The sequence below is a fragment of the Taudactylus pleione genome, unplaced genomic scaffold (genome assembly GCF_031769625.1).
Source record: "Taudactylus pleione unplaced genomic scaffold, aTauple2 ptg000317l, whole genome shotgun sequence".
In the NCBI taxonomy this organism is placed as follows: domain Eukaryota; kingdom Metazoa; phylum Chordata; class Amphibia; order Anura; family Myobatrachidae; genus Taudactylus; species Taudactylus pleione.
Window position 1 is genome coordinate 5,781,083 of NW_028284718.1, and position 22,070 is coordinate 5,803,152.

At 32.1% G+C, this 22,070-nt stretch overlaps 5 non-coding genes across 5 annotated transcripts; all 5 read left to right on the forward strand.

The window, feature by feature from the left end:
* Window positions 1-3,172: 3,172 nt before the first annotated feature.
* On the forward strand, window positions 3,173-3,244 carry TRNAP-UGG (transfer RNA proline (anticodon UGG)). Its single transcript has one exon. It is a non-coding gene; the product is annotated as a tRNA-Pro (tRNA).
* A 1,698-nt stretch (window positions 3,245-4,942) lies between these two features.
* Window positions 4,943-5,014, forward strand: TRNAP-UGG (transfer RNA proline (anticodon UGG)). Its single transcript has one exon. It is a non-coding gene; the product is annotated as a tRNA-Pro (tRNA).
* A 3,925-nt stretch (window positions 5,015-8,939) lies between these two features.
* TRNAP-UGG (transfer RNA proline (anticodon UGG)) lies at window positions 8,940-9,011 on the forward strand. The gene has a single exon. It is a non-coding gene; the product is annotated as a tRNA-Pro (tRNA).
* A 3,925-nt stretch (window positions 9,012-12,936) lies between these two features.
* TRNAP-UGG (transfer RNA proline (anticodon UGG)) lies at window positions 12,937-13,008 on the forward strand. Its single transcript has one exon. It is a non-coding gene; the product is annotated as a tRNA-Pro (tRNA).
* A 6,620-nt stretch (window positions 13,009-19,628) lies between these two features.
* TRNAP-UGG (transfer RNA proline (anticodon UGG)) lies at window positions 19,629-19,700 on the forward strand. Its single transcript has one exon. It is a non-coding gene; the product is annotated as a tRNA-Pro (tRNA).
* The last annotated feature ends 2,370 nt before the right edge of the window (window positions 19,701-22,070 follow it).

Consider the following 22,070-nt stretch of genomic DNA (forward strand, 5'->3'; position numbering starts at 1 on the left):
AGGTGGCTTGTTGGTCTAGGGTTATGATTCTCACTTAGGGTGTGAGAGGTCCCAGGTTCAAATCATGGACGAGCCCAAATTTTCAGATTCTTTGACATAGTTCCATTATCTTATTGAAGTCAATTTCCTGAGTAAAATCTTCAACGGAATATTAATTTTTAAAAACTCACAAAATAGATTGGATTTTCTTATTTGCACAATTGAATTTTGTTTTTTGTCAAACTACTAAAATTATTTGTAATTACTTACCTGCACATAGCATGTGACATGTCTTGGGTTTTATCCATCAGAAAAACTCTGCTGGGCATCATAAAACTTTGCACAGCAATTCCCAAGCAAGTATACTTAGAAAAATATTGACTATTAGGAAATATTTTATTTATGATAATATTTCCTCCTTGTATACATTAGTGACTGCTTTAAAATAATACAATTTTCACTTAAAAACAGTTAAGAAATCAAATAAAACATGCTTACTTGATTCTATGACTCTCACTTTGGGTGTGAGAGGTCCCGGGTTCAAATCCTGGACGAGCCCAACTTTTCAGATTCTTTGACATGGTTTCATTATCTTATTGAAGTCAATTTATTGAGTGAATTTCAACTGAACGTTGTTTTTTCAAAACTCTCAAAATAGATTGGAATTACTTATTTGCACAATTGAATTTTGTTTTTTGTCAAACTGCTAAAATTATTTGTAAGTACTTATCTGCACATAGCATGTGACATGTCTTGGGTTTTATCCATCAGAAAAACTCTGCTGGGCATCATAAAACTTTGCACAGCATTTTCCAAGCAAGTATACTTAGAAAAATATTGACTATTAGGAAATATTTTATTTATGCTAATATTTCCTCCTTGTATACATTAGTGACTGCTTTAAAAGAATACCATTTTCACATAAAAACAGTTAAGAAATCAAATAAACCACACTTATTTCAGTTGGCTCGTTGGTCTAAGAGTATGATTCTCGCTTTGGGTGTGAGAGGTCCCGGGCTCAAATCCCGGATGAGCCCTCTATTTCTTTTGTACGGTGCATCTCATGGTTTATATATAGCTGATTTTCTCAATTGGCTAAGTCAATAGCATCAACTGAGTTTTGTTTTTGCCATACTCCCAATAGAATTTGTACATACTTATGAATCTTGCCTTCATCATTTTTCAATTGCCTTTCTTCTATTTATGCATGATTTACACATAGCTTTTGACAAGTATTGGGTTTTATCGAATAGACAAGTCCAAACTCTGTAGCCATTTTTAAATCTTGTCACTGTACTTTCCAAATAAGCACACAAAGAAAACTATCAATAGAATCTTACGGAAACATTTTAGTTGTTCTAAAAATAAGAGCATACTTATTCAAATTTCAACTGTATTGTGGTGTATTAGGAAACTGCAGGTTCCCTACTGTCTAGATAGCTTTGAATGTTTTAAAAGAATAGTCTCATTTTGAAACACAAAAAGTTCAAAATGAAATTGCAAGGTTTTCTTTTGCCTTTCTTCTGTGTCTGGAAGCATGATTTGTACATTGCATATGACAAGTTTTTAGCTTCATCCATGAGAGAAGTCCAAACTCTGTAGGCACTCACAAATCTTGTCCCTGCACTTTTCCTATATGCATACTTAGAAAACTATCTACTGGACCATAAGGAAATATTTTATTTATTCTACAAAATCATTTTTACATAAATGTATATGGTGTTTTTAAAAACAAAAAGCTATTTTCTTTAAATCAATTGAAAAATCAATAGAAAAATGTTCAGGTAGGTGGCTTGTTAGTCTAGGGTTATGATTCTCACTTAGGGTGTGAGAGGTCCCAGGTTCAAATCATGGACGAGCCCAAATTTTCAGATTCTTTGACATAGTTCCATTATCTTATTGAAGTCAATTTCCTGAGTAAAATCTTCAACGGAATATTAATTTTTAAAAACTCACAAAATAGATTGGATTTACTTATTTGCACAATTGAATTTTGTTTTTTGTCAAACTGCTAAAATTATTTGTAATTACTTACCTGCACATAGCATGTGACATGTCTTGGGTTTTATCCGTCAGAAAAACTCTGCTGGGCATCATAAAACTTTGCACAGCAATTTCCAAGCAAGTATACTTAGAAAAATATTGACTATTAGGAAATATTTTATTTATGCTAATATTTCCTCCTTGTATACATTAGTGACTGCTTTAAAATAATACAATTTTCACATAAAAACAGTTAAGAAATCAAATAAAACATGCTTACTTGATGACTCTATGATTCTCACTTTGGGTGCGAGAGGTCACGGGTTCAAATCCCGGACGAGCCCAAATTTTTAGATTCTTTTACATGGTTCCATTATCTTATTGAAGTCAATTTCCAGAGTGAATTTCAACTGAATATTGTTTTTTCAAAACTCTCAAAATAGATTGGATTTACTTATTTGCAGAATTGAATTTTGTTTTTTGTCAAACTGCTAAAATTATTTGTAAGTACTTATCTGCACATAGCATGTGACATGTCTTGGGTTTTATCCATCAGAAAAACTCTGCGGGGCATCATAAAACTTTGCACAGCAATTTCCAAGCAAGTATACTTAGAAAAATATTGACTATTAGGAAATATTTTATTTATGATAATATTTCCTCCTTGTATACATTAGTGACTGCTTTAAAATAATACAATTTTCACATAAAAACAGTTAAGAAATCAAATAAAACATGCTTACTTGATTCTATGACTCTCACTTTGGGTGTGAGAGGTCCCGGGTTCAAATCCTGGACGAGCCCAACTTTTCAGATTCTTTGACATGGTTCCATTATCTTATTGAAGTCAATTTCCTGAGTGAATTTCAACTGAATGTTGTTTTTTCAAAACTCTCAAAATAGATTGGATTTACTTATTTGCACAATTGAATTTTGTTTTTTGTCAAACTGCTAAAATTATTTGTAAGTACTTATCTGCACATAGCATGTGACATGTCTTGGGTTTTATCCATCAGAAAAACTCTGCTGGGCATCATAAAACTTTGCACAGCATTTTCCAAGCAAGTATACTTAGAAAAATATTGACTATTAGGAAATATTTTATTTATGCTAATATTTCCTCCTTGTATACATTAGTGACTGCTTTAAAAGAATACCATTTTCACATAAAAACAGTTAAGAAATCAAATAAACCTCACTTATTTCAGTTGGCTCGTTGGCCTAGGGGTATGATTCTCGCTTTGGGTGCGAGAGGTCCCAGGTTCAAGTCCCGGACGAGCCCTCTTTTTCTTTTGTACGGTGCATCTCATGGTTTATATATAGCTGATTTTCTCAATTGGCTAAGTCAATAGCATCAACTGAGTTTTGTTTTTGCCATACTCCCAATAGAATTTGTACATACTTATGAATCTTGCCTTCATCATTTTTCAATTGCCTTTCTTCTATTTATGCATGATTTACACATAGCTTTTGACAAGTCTTGGGTTTTATCGAATAGACAAGTCCAAACTCTGTAGCCATTTTTAAATCTTGTCACTGCACTTTCCAAATAAGCACACAAAGAAAACTATCAATAGAATCTTACGGAAACATTTTAGTTGTTCTAAAAATAAGAGCATACTTATTCAAATTTCAACTGTATTGTGGTATATTAGGAAACTGCAGGTGCCCTACTGTCTAGATAGCTTTGAATGTTTTAAAAGAATAGTCTCATTTTGAAACACAAAAAGTTCAAAATGAAATTGCAAGGTTTTCTTTTGCCTTTCTTCTGTGTCTGGAAGCATGATTTGTACATTGCATATGACAAGTTTTTAGCTTCATCCATGAGAGAAGTCCAAACTCTGTAGGCACTCACAAATCTTGTCCCTGCACATTTCCTATATGCATACTTAGAAAACTATCTACTGGACCATAAGGAAATATTTTATTTATTCTACAAAATCATTTTTACATAAATGTATATGGTGTTTTTAAAAACAAAAAGTTATTTTCTTTAAATCAATTGAAAAATCAATAGAAAAATGTTCAGGTAGGTGGCTTGTTGGTCTAGGGTTATGATTCTCACTTAGGGTGTGAGAGGTCCCAGGTTCAAATCATGGACGAGCCCAAATTTTCAGATTCTTTGACATGGTTCCATTATCTTATTGAAGTCAATTTCCTGAGTAAAATCTTCAACGGAATATTAATTTTTAAAAACTCACAAAATAGATTGGATTTACTTATTTGCACAATTGAATTTAGTTTTTTGTCAAACTGCTAAAATTATTTGTAATTACTTACCTGCACATAGCATGTGACATGTCTTGGGTTTTATCCATCAGAAAAACTCTGCTGGTCATCATAAAACTTTGCACAGCAATTTCCAAGCAAGTATACTTAGAAAAATATTGACTATTAGGAAATATTTTATTTATGATAATATTTCCTCCTTGTATACATTAGTGACTGCTTTAAAATAATACAGTTTTCACATAAAAACAGTTAAGAAATCAAATAAAACATGCTTACTTGATGACTCTATGATTCTCACTTTGGGTGTGAGAGGTCCCAGGTTCAAATCATGGATGAGCCAAAATTTTCTGATTCTTTGACATAGTTCCATTATCTTATTGAAGTCAATTTCCTGAGTAAAATCTTCAACGGAATATTAATTTTTAAAAACTCACAAAATAGATTGGATTTACTTATTTGCACAATTGAATTTTGTTTTTTGTCAAACTACTAAAATTATTTGTAATTACTTACCTGCACATAGCATGTGACATGTCTTGGGTTTTATCCATCAGAAAAACTCTGCTGGGCATCATAAAACTTTGCACAGCATTTTCCAAGCAAGTATACTTAGAAAAATATTGACTATTAGGAAATATTTTATTTATGCTAATATTTCCTCCTTGTATACATTAGTGACTGCTTTAAAAGAATACCATTTTCACATAAAAACAGTTAAGAAATCAAATAAACCACACTTATTTCAGTTGGCTCGTTGGCCTAGGGGTATGATTCTCGCTTTGGGTGCGAGAGGTCCCAGGTTCAAGTCCCGGACGAGCCCTCTTTTTCTTTTGTACGGTGCATCTCATGGTTTATATATAGCTGATTTTCTCAATTGGCTAAGTCAATAGCATCAACTGAGTTTTGTTTTTGCCATACTCCCAATAGAATTTGTACATACTTATGAATCTTGCCTTCATCATTTTTCAATTGCCTTTCTTCTATTTATGCATGATTTACACATAGCTTTTGACAAGTCTTGGGTTTTATCGAATAGACAAGTCCAAACTCTGTAGCCATTTTTAAATCTTGTCACTGCACTTTCCAAATAAGCACACAAAGAAAACTATCAATAGAATCTTACGGAAACATTTTAGTTGTTCTAAAAATAAGAGCATACTTATTCAAATTTCAACTGTATTGTGGTATATTAGGAAACTGCAGGTTCCCTACTGTCTAGATAGCTTTGAATGTTTTAAAAGAATAGTCTCATTTTGAAACACAAAAAGTTCAAAATGAAATTGCAAGGTTTTCTTTTGCCTTTCTTCTGTGTCTGGAAGCATGATTTGTACATTGCATATGACAAGTTTTTAGCTTCATCCATGAGAGAAGTCCAAACTCTGTAGGCACTCACAAATCTTGTCCCTGCACATTTCCTATATGCATACTTAGAAAACTATCTACTGGACCATAAGGAAATATTTTATTTATTCTACAAAATCATTTTTACATAAATGTATATGGTGTTTTTAAAAACAAAAAGCTATTTTCTTTAAATCAATTGAAAAATCAATAGAAAAATGTTCAGGTAGGTGGCTTGTTGGTCTAGGGTTATGATTCTCACTTAGGGTGTGAGAGGTCCCAGGTTCAAATCATGGACAAGCCCAAATTTTCAGATTCTTTGACATAGTTCCATTATCTTATTGAAGTCAATTTCCTGAGTAAAATCTTCAACGGAATATTAATTTTTAAAAACTCACAAAATAGATTGGATTTACTTATTTGCACAATTGAATTTTGTTTTTTGTCAAACTGCTAAAATTATTTGTAATTACTTACCTGCACATAGCATGTGACATGTCTTGGGTTTTATCCATCAGAAAAACTCTGCTGGGCATCATAAAACTTTGCACAGCAATTTCCAAGCAAGTATACTTAGAAAAATATTGACTATTAGGAAATATTTTATTTATGATAATATTTCCTCCTTGTATACATTAGTGACTGCTTTAAAATAATACAATTTTCACATAAAAACAGTTAAGAAATCAAATAAAACATGCTTACTTGATGACTCTATGATTCTCACTTTGGGTGCGAGAGGTCACGGGTTCAAATCCCGGACGAGCCCAAATTTTTAGATTCTTTTACATGGTTCCATTATCTTATTGAAGTCAATTTCCAGAGTGAATTTCAACTGAATATTGTTTTTTCAAAACTCTCAAAATAGATTGGATTTACTTATTTGCAGAATTGAATTTGTTTTTTGTCAAACTGCTAAAATTATTTGTAAGTACTTATCTGCACATAGCATGTGACATGTCTTGGGTTTTATCCATCAGAAAAACTCTGCGGGGCATCATAAAACTTTGCACAGCAATTTCCAAGCAAGTATACTTAGAAAAATATTGACTATTAGGAAATATTTTATTTATGATAATATTTCCTCCTTGTATACATTAGTGACTGCTTTAAAATAATACAATTTTCACATAAAAACAGTTAAGAAATCAAATAAAACATGCTTACTTGATTCTATGACTCTCACTTTGGGTGTGAGAGGTCCCGGGTTCAAATCCTGGATGAGCCCAACTTTTCAGATTCTTTGACATGGTTCCATTATCTTATTGAAGTCAATTTCCTGAGTGAATTTCAACTGAATGTTGTTTTTTCAAAACTCTCAAAATAGATTGGATTTACTTATTTGCACAATTGAATTTTGTTTTTTGTCAAACTGCTAAAATTATTTGTAAGTACTTATCTGCACATAGCATGTGACATGTCTTGGGTTTTATCCATCAGAAAAACTCTGCTGGGCATCATAAAACTTTGCACAGCATTTTCCAAGCAAGTATACTTAGAAAAATATTGACTATTAGGAAATATTTTATTTATGCTAATATTTCCTCCTTGTATACATTAGTGACTGCTTTAAAAGAATAACATTTTCACATAAAAACAGTTAAGAAATCAAATAAACCACACTTATTTCAGTTGGCTCGTTGGCCTAGGGGTATGATTCTCGCTTTGGGTGCGAGAGGTCCCAGGTTCAAGTCCCGGATGAGCCCTCTTTTTCTTTTGTACGGTGCATCTCATGGTTTATATATAGCTGATTTTCTCAATTGGCTAAGTCAATAGCATCAACTGAGTTTTGTTTTTGCCATACTCCCAATAGAATTTGTACATACTTATGAATCTTGCCTTCATCATTTTTCAATTGCCTTTCTTCTATTTATGCATGATTTACACATAGCTTTTGACAAGTCTTGGGTTTTTTCGATCAGACAAGTCCAAACTCTGTAGCCATTTTTAAATCTTGTCACTGCACTTTCCAAATAAGCACACAAAGAAAACTATCAATAGAATCTTACGGAAACATTTTAGTTGTTCTAAAAATAAGAGCATACTTATTCAAATTTCAACTGTATTGTGGTATATTAGGAAACTGCAGGTGCCCTACTGTCTAGATAGCTTTGAATGTTTTAAAAGAATAGTCTCATTTTGAAACACAAAAAGTTCAAAATGAAATTGCAAGGTTTTCTTTTGCCTTTCTTCTGTGTCTGGAAGCATGATTTGTACATTGCATATGACAAGTTTTTAGCTTCATCCATGAGAGAAGTCCAAACTCTGTAGGCACTCACAAATCTTGTCCCTGCACATTTCCTATATGCATACTTAGAAAACTATCTACTGGACCATAAGGAAATATTTTATTTATTCTACAAAATCATTTTTACATAAATGTATATGGTGTTTTTAAAAACAAAAAGTTATTTTCTTTAAATCAATTGAAAAATCAATAGAAAAATGTTCAGGTAGGTGGCTTGTTGGTCTAGGGTTATGATTCTCACTTAGGGTGTGAGAGGTCCCAGGTTCAAATCATGGACGAGCCCAAATTTTCAGATTCTTTGACATGGTTCCATTATCTTATTGAAGTCAATTTCCTGAGTAAAATCTTCAACGGAATATTAATTTTTAAAAACTCACAAAATAGATTGGATTTACTTATTTGCACAATTGAATTTAGTTTTTTGTCAAACTGCTAAAATTATTTGTAATTACTTACCTGCACATAGCATGTGACATGTCTTGGGTTTTATCCATCAGAAAAACTCTGCTGGTCATCATAAAACTTTGCACAGCAATTTCCAAGCAAGTATACTTAGAAAAATATTGACTATTAGGAAATATTTTATTTATGATAATATTTCCTCCTTGTATACATTAGTGACTGCTTTAAAATAATACAGTTTTCACATAAAAACAGTTAAGAAATCAAATAAAACATGCTTACTTGATGACTCTATGATTCTCACTTTGGGTGTGAGAGGTCCCAGGTTCAAATCATGGATGAGCCCAAATTTTCTGATTCTTTGACATAGTTCCATTATCTTATTGAAGTCAATTTCCTGAGTAAAATCTTCAACGGAATATTAATTTTTAAAAACTCACAAAATAGATTGGATTTACTTATTTGCACAATTGAATTTTGTTTTTTGTCAAACTACTAAAATTATTTGTAATTACTTACCTGCACATAGCATGTGACATGTCTTGGGTTTTATCCATCAGAAAAACTCTGCTGGGCATCATAAAACTTTGCACAGCATTTTCCAAGCAAGTATACTTAGAAAAATATTGACTATTAGGAAATATTTTATTTATGCTAATATTTCCTCCTTGTATACATTAGTGACTGCTTTAAAAGAATACCATTTTCACATAAAAACAGTTAAGAAATCAAATAAACCACACTTATTTCAGTTGGCTCGTTGGCCTAGGGGTATGATTCTCGCTTTGGGTGCGAGAGGTCCCAGGTTCAAGTCCCGGACGAGCCCTCTTTTTCTTTTGTACGGTGCATCTCATGGTTTATATATAGCTGATTTTCTCAATTGGCTAAGTCAATAGCATCAACTGAGTTTTGTTTTTGCCATACTCCCAATAGAATTTGTACATACTTATGAATCTTGCCTTCATCATTTTTCAATTGCCTTTCTTCTATTTATGCATGATTTACACATAGCTTTTGACAAGTCTTGGGTTTTATCGAATAGACAAGTCCAAACTCTGTAGCCATTTTTAAATCTTGTCACTGCACTTTCCAAATAAGCACACAAAGAAAACTATCAATAGAATCTTACGGAAACATTTTAGTTGTTCTAAAAATAAGAGCATACTTATTCAAATTTCAACTGTATTGTGGTATATTAGGAAACTGCAGGTTCCCTACTGTCTAGATAGCTTTGAATGTTTTAAAAGAATAGTCTCATTTTGAAACACAAAAAGTTCAAAATGAAATTGCAAGGTTTTCTTTTGCCTTTCTTCTGTGTCTGGAAGCATGATTTGTACATTGCATATGACAAGTTTTTAGCTTCATCCATGAGAGAAGTCCAAACTCTGTAGGCACTCACAAATCTTGTCCCTGCACATTTCCTATATGCATACTTAGAAAACTATCTACTGGACCATAAGGAAATATTTTATTTATTCTACAAAATCATTTTTACATAAATGTATATGGTGTTTTTAAAAACAAAAAGCTATTTTCTTTAAATCAATTGAAAAATCAATAGAAAAATGTTCAGGTAGGTGGCTTGTTGGTCTAGGGTTATGATTCTCACTTAGGGTGTGAGAGGTCCCAGGTTCAAATCATGGACAAGCCCAAATTTTCAGATTCTTTGACATAGTTCCATTATCTTATTGAAGTCAATTTCCTGAGTAAAATCTTCAACGGAATATTAATTTTTAAAAACTCACAAAATAGATTGGATTTACTTATTTGCACAATTGAATTTTGTTTTTTGTCAAACTGCTAAAATTATTTGTAATTACTTACCTGCACATAGCATGTGACATGTCTTGGGTTTTATCCATCAGAAAAACTCTGCTGGGCATCATAAAACTTTGCACAGCAATTTCCAAGCAAGTATACTTAGAAAAATATTGACTATTAGGAAATATTTTATTTATGATAATATTTCCTCCTTGTATACATTAGTGACTGCTTTAAAATAATACAATTTTCACATAAAAACAGTTAAGAAATCAAATAAAACATGCTTACTTGATGACTCTATGATTCTCACTTTGGGTGCGAGAGGTCACGGGTTCAAATCCCGGACGAGCCCAAATTTTTAGATTCTTTTACATGGTTCCATTATCTTATTGAAGTCAATTTCCAGAGTGAATTTCAACTGAATATTGTTTTTTCAAAACTCTCAAAATAGATTGGATTTACTTATTTGCAGAATTGAATTTGTTTTTTGTCAAACTGCTAAAATTATTTGTAAGTACTTATCTGCACATAGCATGTGACATGTCTTGGGTTTTATCCATCAGAAAAACTCTGCGGGGCATCATAAAACTTTGCACAGCAATTTCCAAGCAAGTATACTTAGAAAAATATTGACTATTAGGAAATATTTTATTTATGATAATATTTCCTCCTTGTATACATTAGTGACTGCTTTAAAATAATACAATTTTCACATAAAAACAGTTAAGAAATCAAATAAAACATGCTTACTTGATTCTATGACTCTCACTTTGGGTGTGAGAGGTCCCGGGTTCAAATCCTGGATGAGCCCAACTTTTCAGATTCTTTGACATGGTTCCATTATCTTATTGAAGTCAATTTCCTGAGTGAATTTCAACTGAATGTTGTTTTTTCAAAACTCTCAAAATAGATTGGATTTACTTATTTGCACAATTGAATTTTGTTTTTTGTCAAACTGCTAAAATTATTTGTAAGTACTTATCTGCACATAGCATGTGACATGTCTTGGGTTTTATCCATCAGAAAAACTCTGCTGGGCATCATAAAACTTTGCACAGCATTTTCCAAGCAAGTATACTTAGAAAAATATTGACTATTAGGAAATATTTTATTTATGCTAATATTTCCTCCTTGTATACATTAGTGACTGCTTTAAAAGAATACCATTTTCACATAAAAACAGTTAAGAAATCAAATAAACCTCACTTATTTCAGTTGGCTCGTTGGCCTAGGGGTATGATTCTCGATTTGGGTGCGAGAGGTCCCAGGTTCAAGTCCCGGACGAGCCCTCTTTTTCTTTTGTACGGTGCATCTCATGGTTTATATATAGCTGATTTTCTCAATTGGCTAAGTCAATAGCATCAACTGAGTTTTGTTTTTGCCATACTCCCAATAGAATTTGTACATACTTATGAATCTTGCCTTCATCATTTTTCAATTGCCTTTCTTCTATTTATGCATGATTTACACATAGCTTTTGACAAGTCTTGGGTTTTATCGAATAGACAAGTCCAAACTCTGTAGCCATTTTTAAATCTTGTCACTGCACTTTCCAAATAAGCACACAAAGAAAACTATCAATAGAATCTTACGGAAACATTTTAGTTGTTCTAAAAATAAGAGCATACTTATTCAAATTTCAACTGTATTGTGGTATATTAGGAAACTGCAGGTGCCCTACTGTCTAGATAGCTTTGAATGTTTTAAAAGAATAGTCTCATTTTGAAACACAAAAAGTTCAAAATGAAATTGCAAGGTTTTCTTTTGCCTTTCTTCTGTGTCTGGAAGCATGATTTGTACATTGCATATGACAAGTTTTTAGCTTCATCCATGAGAGAAGTCCAAACTCTGTAGGCACTCACAAATCTTGTCCCTGCACATTTCCTATATGCATACTTAGAAAACTATCTACTGGACCATAAGGAAATATTTTATTTATTCTACAAAATCATTTTTACATAAATGTATATGGTGTTTTTAAAAACAAAAAGTTATTTTCTTTAAATCAATTGAAAAATCAATAGAAAAATGTTCAGGTAGGTGGCTTGTTGGTCTAGGGTTATGATTCTCACTTAGGGTGTGAGAGGTCCCAGGTTCAAATCATGGACGAGCCCAAATTTTCAGATTCTTTGACATGGTTCCATTATCTTATTGAAGTCAATTTCCTGAGTAAAATCTTCAACGGAATATTAATTTTTAAAAACTCACAAAATAGATTGGATTTACTTATTTGCACAATTGAATTTAGTTTTTTGTCAAACTGCTAAAATTATTTGTAATTACTTACCTGCACATAGCATGTGACATGTCTTGGGTTTTATCCATCAGAAAAACTCTGCTGGTCATCATAAAACTTTGCACAGCAATTTCCAAGCAAGTATACTTAGAAAAATATTGACTATTAGGAAATATTTTATTTATGATAATATTTCCTCCTTGTATACATTAGTGACTGCTTTAAAATAATACAGTTTTCACATAAAAACAGTTAAGAAATCAAATAAAACATGCTTACTTGATGACTCTATGATTCTCACTTTGGGTGTGAGAGGTCCCAGGTTCAAATCATGGATGAGCCCAAATTTTCTGATTCTTTGACATAGTTCCATTATCTTATTGAAGTCAATTTCCTGAGTAAAATCTTCAACGGAATATTAATTTTTAAAAACTCACAAAATAGATTGGATTTACTTATTTGCACAATTGAATTTTGTTTTTTGTCAAACTACTAAAATTATTTGTAATTACTTACCTGCACATAGCATGTGACATGTCTTGGGTTTTATCCATCAGAAAAACTCTGCTGGGCATCATAAAACTTTGCACAGCATTTTCCAAGCAAGTATACTTAGAAAAATATTGACTATTAGGAAATATTTTATTTATGCTAATATTTCCTCCTTGTATACATTAGTGACTGCTTTAAAAGAATACCATTTTCACATAAAAACAGTTAAGAAATCAAATAAACCACACTTATTTCAGTTGGCTCGTTGGCCTAGGGGTATGATTCTCGCTTTGGGTGCGAGAGGTCCCAGGTTCAAGTCCCGGACGAGCCCTCTTTTTCTTTTGTACGGTGCATCTCATGGTTTATATATAGCTGATTTTCTCAATTGGCTAAGTCAATAGCATCAACTGAGTTTTGTTTTTGCCATACTCCCAATAGAATTTGTACATACTTATGAATCTTGCCTTCATCATTTTTCAATTGCCTTTCTTCTATTTATGCATGATTTACACATAGCTTTTGACAAGTCTTGGGTTTTATCGAATAGACAAGTCCAAACTCTGTAGCCATTTTTAAATCTTGTCACTGCACTTTCCAAATAAGCACACAAAGAAAACTATCAATAGAATCTTACGGAAACATTTTAGTTGTTCTAAAAATAAGAGCATACTTATTCAAATTTCAACTGTATTGTGGTATATTAGGAAACTGCAGGTTCCCTACTGTCTAGATAGCTTTGAATGTTTTAAAAGAATAGTCTCATTTTGAAACACAAAAAGTTCAAAATGAAATTGCAAGGTTTTCTTTTGCCTTTCTTCTGTGTCTGGAAGCATGATTTGTACATTGCATATGACAAGTTTTTAGCTTCATCCATGAGAGAAGTCCAAACTCTGTAGGCACTCACAAATCTTGTCCCTGCACATTTCCTATATGCATACTTAGAAAACTATCTACTGGACCATAAGGAAATATTTTATTTATTCTACAAAATCATTTTTACATAAATGTATATGGTGTTTTTAAAAACAAAAAGCTATTTTCTTTAAATCAATTGAAAAATCAATAGAAAAATGTTCAGGTAGGTGGCTTGTTGGTCTAGGGTTATGATTCTCACTTAGGGTGTGAGAGGTCCCAGGTTCAAATCATGGACAAGCCCAAATTTTCAGATTCTTTGACATAGTTCCATTATCTTATTGAAGTCAATTTCCTGAGTAAAATCTTCAACGGAATATTAATTTTTAAAAACTCACAAAATAGATTGGATTTACTTATTTGCACAATTGAATTTTGTTTTTTGTCAAACTGCTAAAATTATTTGTAATTACTTACCTGCACATAGCATGTGACATGTCTTGGGTTTTATCCATCAGAAAAACTCTGCTGGGCATCATAAAACTTTGCACAGCAATTTCCAAGCAAGTATACTTAGAAAAATATTGACTATTAGGAAATATTTTATTTATGATAATATTTCCTCCTTGTATACATTAGTGACTGCTTTAAAATAATACAATTTTCACATAAAAACAGTTAAGAAATCAAATAAAACATGCTTACTTGATGACTCTATGATTCTCACTTTGGGTGCGAGAGGTCACGGGTTCAAATCCCGGACGAGCCCAAATTTTTAGATTCTTTTACATGGTTCCATTATCTTATTGAAGTCAATTTCCAGAGTGAATTTCAACTGAATATTGTTTTTTCAAAACTCTCAAAATAGATTGGATTTACTTATTTGCAGAATTGAATTTGTTTTTTGTCAAACTGCTAAAATTATTTGTAAGTACTTATCTGCACATAGCATGTGACATGTCTTGGGTTTTATCCATCAGAAAAACTCTGCGGGGCATCATAAAACTTTGCACAGCAATTTCCAAGCAAGTATACTTAGAAAAATATTGACTATTAGGAAATATTTTATTTATGATAATATTTCCTCCTTGTATACATTAGTGACTGCTTTAAAATAATACAATTTTCACATAAAAACAGTTAAGAAATCAAATAAAACATGCTTACTTGATTCTATGACTCTCACTTTGGGTGTGAGAGGTCCCGGGTTCAAATCCTGGATGAGCCCAACTTTTCAGATTCTTTGACATGGTTCCATTATCTTATTGAAGTCAATTTCCTGAGTGAATTTCAACTGAATGTTGTTTTTTCAAAACTCTCAAAATAGATTGGATTTACTTATTTGCACAATTGAATTTTGTTTTTTGTCAAACTGCTAAAATTATTTGTAAGTACTTATCTGCACATAGCATGTGACATGTCTTGGGTTTTATCCATCAGAAAAACTCTGCTGGGCATCATAAAACTTTGCACAGCATTTTCCAAGCAAGTATACTTAGAAAAATATTGACTATTAGGAAATATTTTATTTATGCTAATATTTCCTCCTTGTATACATTAGTGACTGCTTTAAAAGAATAACATTTTCACATAAAAACAGTTAAGAAATCAAATAAACCACACTTATTTCAGTTGGCTCGTTGGCCTAGGGGTATGATTCTCGCTTTGGGTGCGAGAGGTCCCAGGTTCAAGTCCCGGATGAGCCCTCTTTTTCTTTTGTACGGTGCATCTCATGGTTTATATATAGCTGATTTTCTCAATTGGCTAAGTCAATAGCATCAACTGAGTTTTGTTTTTGCCATACTCCCAATAGAATTTGTACATACTTATGAATCTTGCCTTCATCATTTTTCAATTGCCTTTCTTCTATTTATGCATGATTTACACATAGCTTTTGACAAGTCTTGGGTTTTTTCGATCAGACAAGTCCAAACTCTGTAGCCATTTTTAAATCTTGTCACTGCACTTTCCAAATAAGCACACAAAGAAAACTATCAATAGAATCTTACGGAAACATTTTAGTTGTTCTAAAAATAAGAGCATACTTATTCAAATTTCAACTGTATTGTGGTATATTAGGAAACTGCAGGTTCCCTACTGTCTAGATAGCTTTGAATGTTTTAAAAGAATAGTCTCATTTTGAAACACAAAAAGTTCAAAATGAAATTGCAAGGTTTTCTTTTGCCTTTCTTCTGTGTCTGGAAGCATGATTTGTACATTGCATATGACAAGTTTTTAGCTTCATCCATGAGAGAAGTCCAAACTCTGTAGGCACTCACAAATCTTGTCCCTGCACATTTCCTATATGCATACTTAGAAAACTATCTACTGGACCATAAGGAAATATTTTATTTATTCTACAAAATCATTTTTACATAAATGTATATGGTGTTTTTAAAAACAAAAAGTTATTTTCTTTAAATCAATTGAAAAATCAATAGAAAAATGTTCAGGTAGGTGGCTTGTTGGTCTAGGGTTATGATTTTCACTTAGGGTGTGAGAGGTCCCAGGTTCAAATCATGGACGAGCCCAAATTTTCAGATTCTTTGACATAGTTCCATTATCTTATTGAAGTCAATTTCCTGAGTAAAATCTTCAACGGAATATTAATTTTTAAAAACTCACAAAATAGATTGGATTTACTTATTTGCACAATTGAATTTTGTTTTTTGTCAAACTGCTAAAATTATTTGTAATTACTTACCTGCACATAGCATGTGACATGTCTTGGGTTTTATCCATCAGAAAAACTCTGCTGGGCATCATAAAACTTTGCACAGCAATTTCCAAGCAAGTATACTTAGAAAAATATTGACTATTAGGAAATATTTTATTTATGATAATATTTCCTCCTTGTATACATTAGTGACTGCTTGTTTAAAATAATACAGTTTTCACATAAAAACAGTTAAGAAATCAAATAAAACATGCTTACTTGATGACTCTATGATTCTCACTTTGGGTGTGAGAGGTCCCAGGTTCAAATCATGGATGAGCCCAAATTTTCTGATTCTTTGACATAGTTCCATTATCTTATTGAAGTCAATTTCCTGAGTAAAATCTTCAACAGAATATTAATTTTTAAAAACTCACAAAATAGATTGGATTTACTTATTTGCACAATTGAATTTTGTTTTTTGTCAAACTGCTAAAATTATTTGTAATTACTTACCTGCACATAGCATGTGACATGTCTTGGGTTTTATCCATCAGAAAAACTCTGCTGGGCATCATAAAACTTTGCACAGCAATTTCCAAGCAAGTATACTTAGAAAAATATTGACTATTAGGAAATATTTTATTTATGATAATATTTCCTCCTTGTATACATTAGTGACTGCTTTAAAATAATACAATTTTCACATAAAAACAGTTAAGAAATCAAATAAAACATGCTTACTTGATGACTCTATGATTCTCACTTTGGGTGCGAGAGGTCACGGGTTCAAATCCCGGACGAGCCCAAATTTTTAGATTCTTTTACATGGTTCCATTATCTTATTGAAGTCAATTTCCAGAGTGAATTTCAACTGAATATTGTTTTTTCAAAACTCTCAAAATAGATTGGATTTACTTATTTGCAGAATTGAATTTGTTTTTTGTCAAACTGCTAAAATTATTTGTAAGTACTTATCTGCACATAGCATGTGACATGTCTTGGGTTTTATCCATCAGAAAAACTCTGCGGGGCATCATAAAACTTTGCACAGCAATTTCCAAGCAAGTATACTTAGAAAAATATTGACTATTAGGAAATATTTTATTTATGATAATATTTCCTCCTTGTATACATTAGTGACTGCTTTAAAATAATACAATTTTCACATAAAAACAGTTAAGAAATCAAATAAAACATGCTTACTTGATTCTATGACTCTCACTTTGGGTGTGAGAGGTCCCGGGTTCAAATCCTGGATGAGCCCAACTTTTCAGATTCTTTGACATGGTTCCATTATCTTATTGAAGTCAATTTCCTGAGTGAATTTCAACTGAATGTTGTTTTTTCAAAACTCTCAAAATAGATTGGATTTACTTATTTGCACAATTGAATTTTGTTTTTTGTCAAACTGCTAAAATTATTTGTAAGTACTTATCTGCACATAGCATGTGACATGTCTTGGGTTTTATCCATCAGAAAAACTCTGCTGGGCATCATAAAACTTTGCACAGCATTTTCCAAGCAAGTATACTTAGAAAAATATTGACTATTAGGAAATATTTTATTTATGCTAATATTTCCTCCTTGTATACATTAGTGACTGCTTTAAAAGAATACCATTTTCACATAAAAACAGTTAAGAAATCAAATAAACCTCACTTATTTCAGTTGGCTCGTTGGCCTAGGGGTATGATTCTCGATTTGGGTGCGAGAGGTCCCAGGTTCAAGTCCCGGACGAGCCCTCTTTTTCTTTTGTACGGTGCATCTCATGGTTTATATATAGCTGATTTTCTCAATTGGCTAAGTCAATAGCATCAACTGAGTTTTGTTTTTGCCATACTCCCAATAGAATTTGTACATACTTATGAATCTTGCCTTCATCATTTTTCAATTGCCTTTCTTCTATTTATGCATGATTTACACATAGCTTTTGACAAGTCTTGGGTTTTATCGAATAGACAAGTCCAAACTCTGTAGCCATTTTTAAATCTTGTCACTGCACTTTCCAAATAAGCACACAAAGAAAACTATCAATAGAATCTTACGGAAACATTTTAGTTGTTCTAAAAATAAGAGCATACTTATTCAAATTTCAACTGTATTGTGGTATATTAGGAAACTGCAGGTGCCCTACTGTCTAGATAGCTTTGAATGTTTTAAAAGAATAGTCTCATTTTGAAACACAAAAAGTTCAAAATGAAATTGCAAGGTTTTCTTTTGCCTTTCTTCTGTGTCTGGAAGCATGATTTGTACATTGCATATGACAAGTTTTTAGCTTCATCCATGAGAGAAGTCCAAACTCTGTAGGCACTCACAAATCTTGTCCCTGCACATTTCCTATATGCATACTTAGAAAACTATCTACTGGACCATAAGGAAATATTTTATTTATTCTACAAAATCATTTTTACATAAATGTATATGGTGTTTTTAAAAACAAAAAGTTATTTTCTTTAAATCAATTGAAAAATCAATAGAAAAATGTTCAGGTAGGTGGCTTGTTGGTCTAGGGTTATGATTCTCACTTAGGGTGTGAGAGGTCCCAGGTTCAAATCATGGACGAGCCCAAATTTTCAGATTCTTTGACATGGTTCCATTATCTTATTGAAGTCAATTTCCTGAGTAAAATCTTCAACGGAATATTAATTTTTAAAAACTCACAAAATAGATTGGATTTACTTATTTGCACAATTGAATTTAGTTTTTTGTCAAACTGCTAAAATTATTTGTAATTACTTACCTGCACATAGCATGTGACATGTCTTGGGTTTTATCCATCAGAAAAACTCTGCTGGTCATCATAAAACTTTGCACAGCAATTTCCAAGCAAGTATACTTAGAAAAATATTGACTATTAGGAAATATTTTATTTATGATAATATTTCCTCCTTGTATACATTAGTGACTGCTTTAAAATAATACAGTTTTCACATAAAAACAGTTAAGAAATCAAATAAAACATGCTTACTTGATGACTCTATGATTCTCACTTTGGGTGTGAGAGGTCCCAGGTTCAAATCATGGATGAGCCCAAATTTTCTGATTCTTTGACATAGTTCCATTATCTTATTGAAGTCAATTTCCTGAGTAAAATCTTCAACGGAATATTAATTTTTAAAAACTCACAAAATAGATTGGATTTACTTATTTGCACAATTGAATTTTGTTTTTTGTCAAACTACTAAAATTATTTGTAATTACTTACCTGCACATAGCATGTGACATGTCTTGGGTTTTATCCATCAGAAAAACTCTGCTGGGCATCATAAAACTTTGCACAGCATTTTCCAAGCAAGTATACTTAGAAAAATATTGACTATTAGGAAATATTTTATTTATGCTAATATTTCCTCCTTGTATACATTAGTGACTGCTTTAAAAGAATACCATTTTCACATAAAAACAGTTAAGAAATCAAATAAACCACACTTATTTCAGTTGGCTCGTTGGCCTAGGGGTATGATTCTCGCTTTGGGTGCGAGAGGTCCCAGGTTCAAGTCCCGGACGAGCCCTCTTTTTCTTTTGTACGGTGCATCTCATGGTTTATATATAGCTGATTTTCTCAATTGGCTAAGTCAATAGCATCAACTGAGTTTTGTTTTTGCCATACTCCCAATAGAATTTGTACATACTTATGAATCTTGCCTTCATCATTTTTCAATTGCCTTTCTTCTATTTATGCATGATTTACACATAGCTTTTGACAAGTCTTGGGTTTTATCGAATAGACAAGTCCAAACTCTGTAGCCATTTTTAAATCTTGTCACTGCACTTTCCAAATAAGCACACAAAGAAAACTATCAATAGAATCTTACGGAAACATTTTAGTTGTTCTAAAAATAAGAGCATACTTATTCAAATTTCAACTGTATTGTGGTATATTAGGAAACTGCAGGTTCCCTACTGTCTAGATAGCTTTGAATGTTTTAAAAGAATAGTCTCATTTTGAAACACAAAAAGTTCAAAATGAAATTGCAAGGTTTTCTTTTGCCTTTCTTCTGTGTCTGGAAGCATGATTTGTACATTGCATATGACAAGTTTTTAGCTTCATCCATGAGAGAAGTCCAAACTCTGTAGGCACTCACAAATCTTGTCCCTGCACATTTCCTATATGCATACTTAGAAAACTATCTACTGGACCATAAGGAAATATTTTATTTATTCTACAAAATCATTTTTACATAAATGTATATGGTGTTTTTAAAAACAAAAAGCTATTTTCTTTAAATCAATTGAAAAATCAATAGAAAAATGTTCAGGTAGGTGGCTTGTTGGTCTAGGGTTATGATTCTCACTTAGGGTGTGAGAGGTCCCAGGTTCAAATCATGGACAAGCCCAAATTTTCAGATTCTTTGACATAGTTCCATTATCTTATTGAAGTCAATTTCCTGAGTAAAATCTTCAACGGAATATTAATTTTTAAAAACTCACAAAATAGATTGGATTTACTTATTTGCACAATTGAATTTTGTTTTTTGTCAAACTGCTAAAATTATTTGTAATTACTTACCTGCACATAGCATGTGACATGTCTTGGGTTTTATCCATCAGAAAAACTCTGCTGGGCATCATAAAACTTTGCACAGCAATTTCCAAGCAAGTATACTTAGAAAAATATTGACTATTAGGAAATATTTTATTTATGATAATATTTCCTCCTTGTATACATTAGTGACTGCTTTAAAATAATACAATTTTCACATAAAAACAGTTAAGAAATCAAATAAAACATGCTTACTTGATGACTCTATGATTCTCACTTTGGGTGCGAGAGGTCACGGGTTCAAATCCCGGACGAGCCCAAATTTTTAGATTCTTTTACATGGTTCCATTATCTTATTGAAGTCAATTTCCTGAGTGAATTTCAACTGAATGTTGTTTTTTCAAAACTCTCAAAATAGATTGGATTTACTTATTTGCACAATTGAATTTTGTTTTTTGTCAAACTGCTAAAATTATTTGTAAGTACTTATCTGCACATAGCATGTGACATGTCTTGGGTTTTATCCATCAGAAAAACTCTGCTGGGCATCATAAAACTTTGCACAGCATTTTCCAAGCAAGTATACTTAGAAAAATATTGACTATTAGGAAATATTTTATTTATGCTAATATTTCCTCCTTGTATACATTAGTGACTGCTTTAAAAGAATAACATTTTCACATAAAAACAGTTAAGAAATCAAATAAACCACACTTATTTCAGTTGGCTCGTTGGCCTAGGGGTATGATTCTCGCTTTGGGTGCGAGAGGTCCCAGGTTCAAGTCCCGGATGAGCCCTCTTTTTCTTTTGTACGGTGCATCTCATGGTTTATATATAGCTGATTTTCTCAATTGGCTAAGTCAATAGCATCAACTGAGTTTTGTTTTTGCCATACTCCCAATAGAATTTGTACATACTTATGAATCTTGCCTTCATCATTTTTCAATTGCCTTTCTTCTATTTATGCATGATTTACACATAGCTTTTGACAAGTCTTGGGTTTTTTCGATCAGACAAGTCCAAACTCTGTAGCCATTTTTAAATCTTGTCACTGCACTTTCCAAATAAGCACACAAAGAAAACTATCAATAGAATCTTACGGAAACATTTTAGTTGTTCTAAAAATAAGAGCATACTTATTCAAATTTCAACTGTATTGTGGTATATTAGGAAACTGCAGGTTCCCTACTGTCTAGATAGCTTTGAATGTTTTAAAAGAATAGTCTCATTTTGAAACACAAAAAGTTCAAAATGAAATTGCAAGGTTTTCTTTTGCCTTTCTTCTGTGTCTGGAAGCATGATTTGTACATTGCATATGACAAGTTTTTAGCTTCATCCATGAGAGAAGTCCAAACTCTGTAGGCACTCACAAATCTTGTCCCTGCACATTTCCTATATG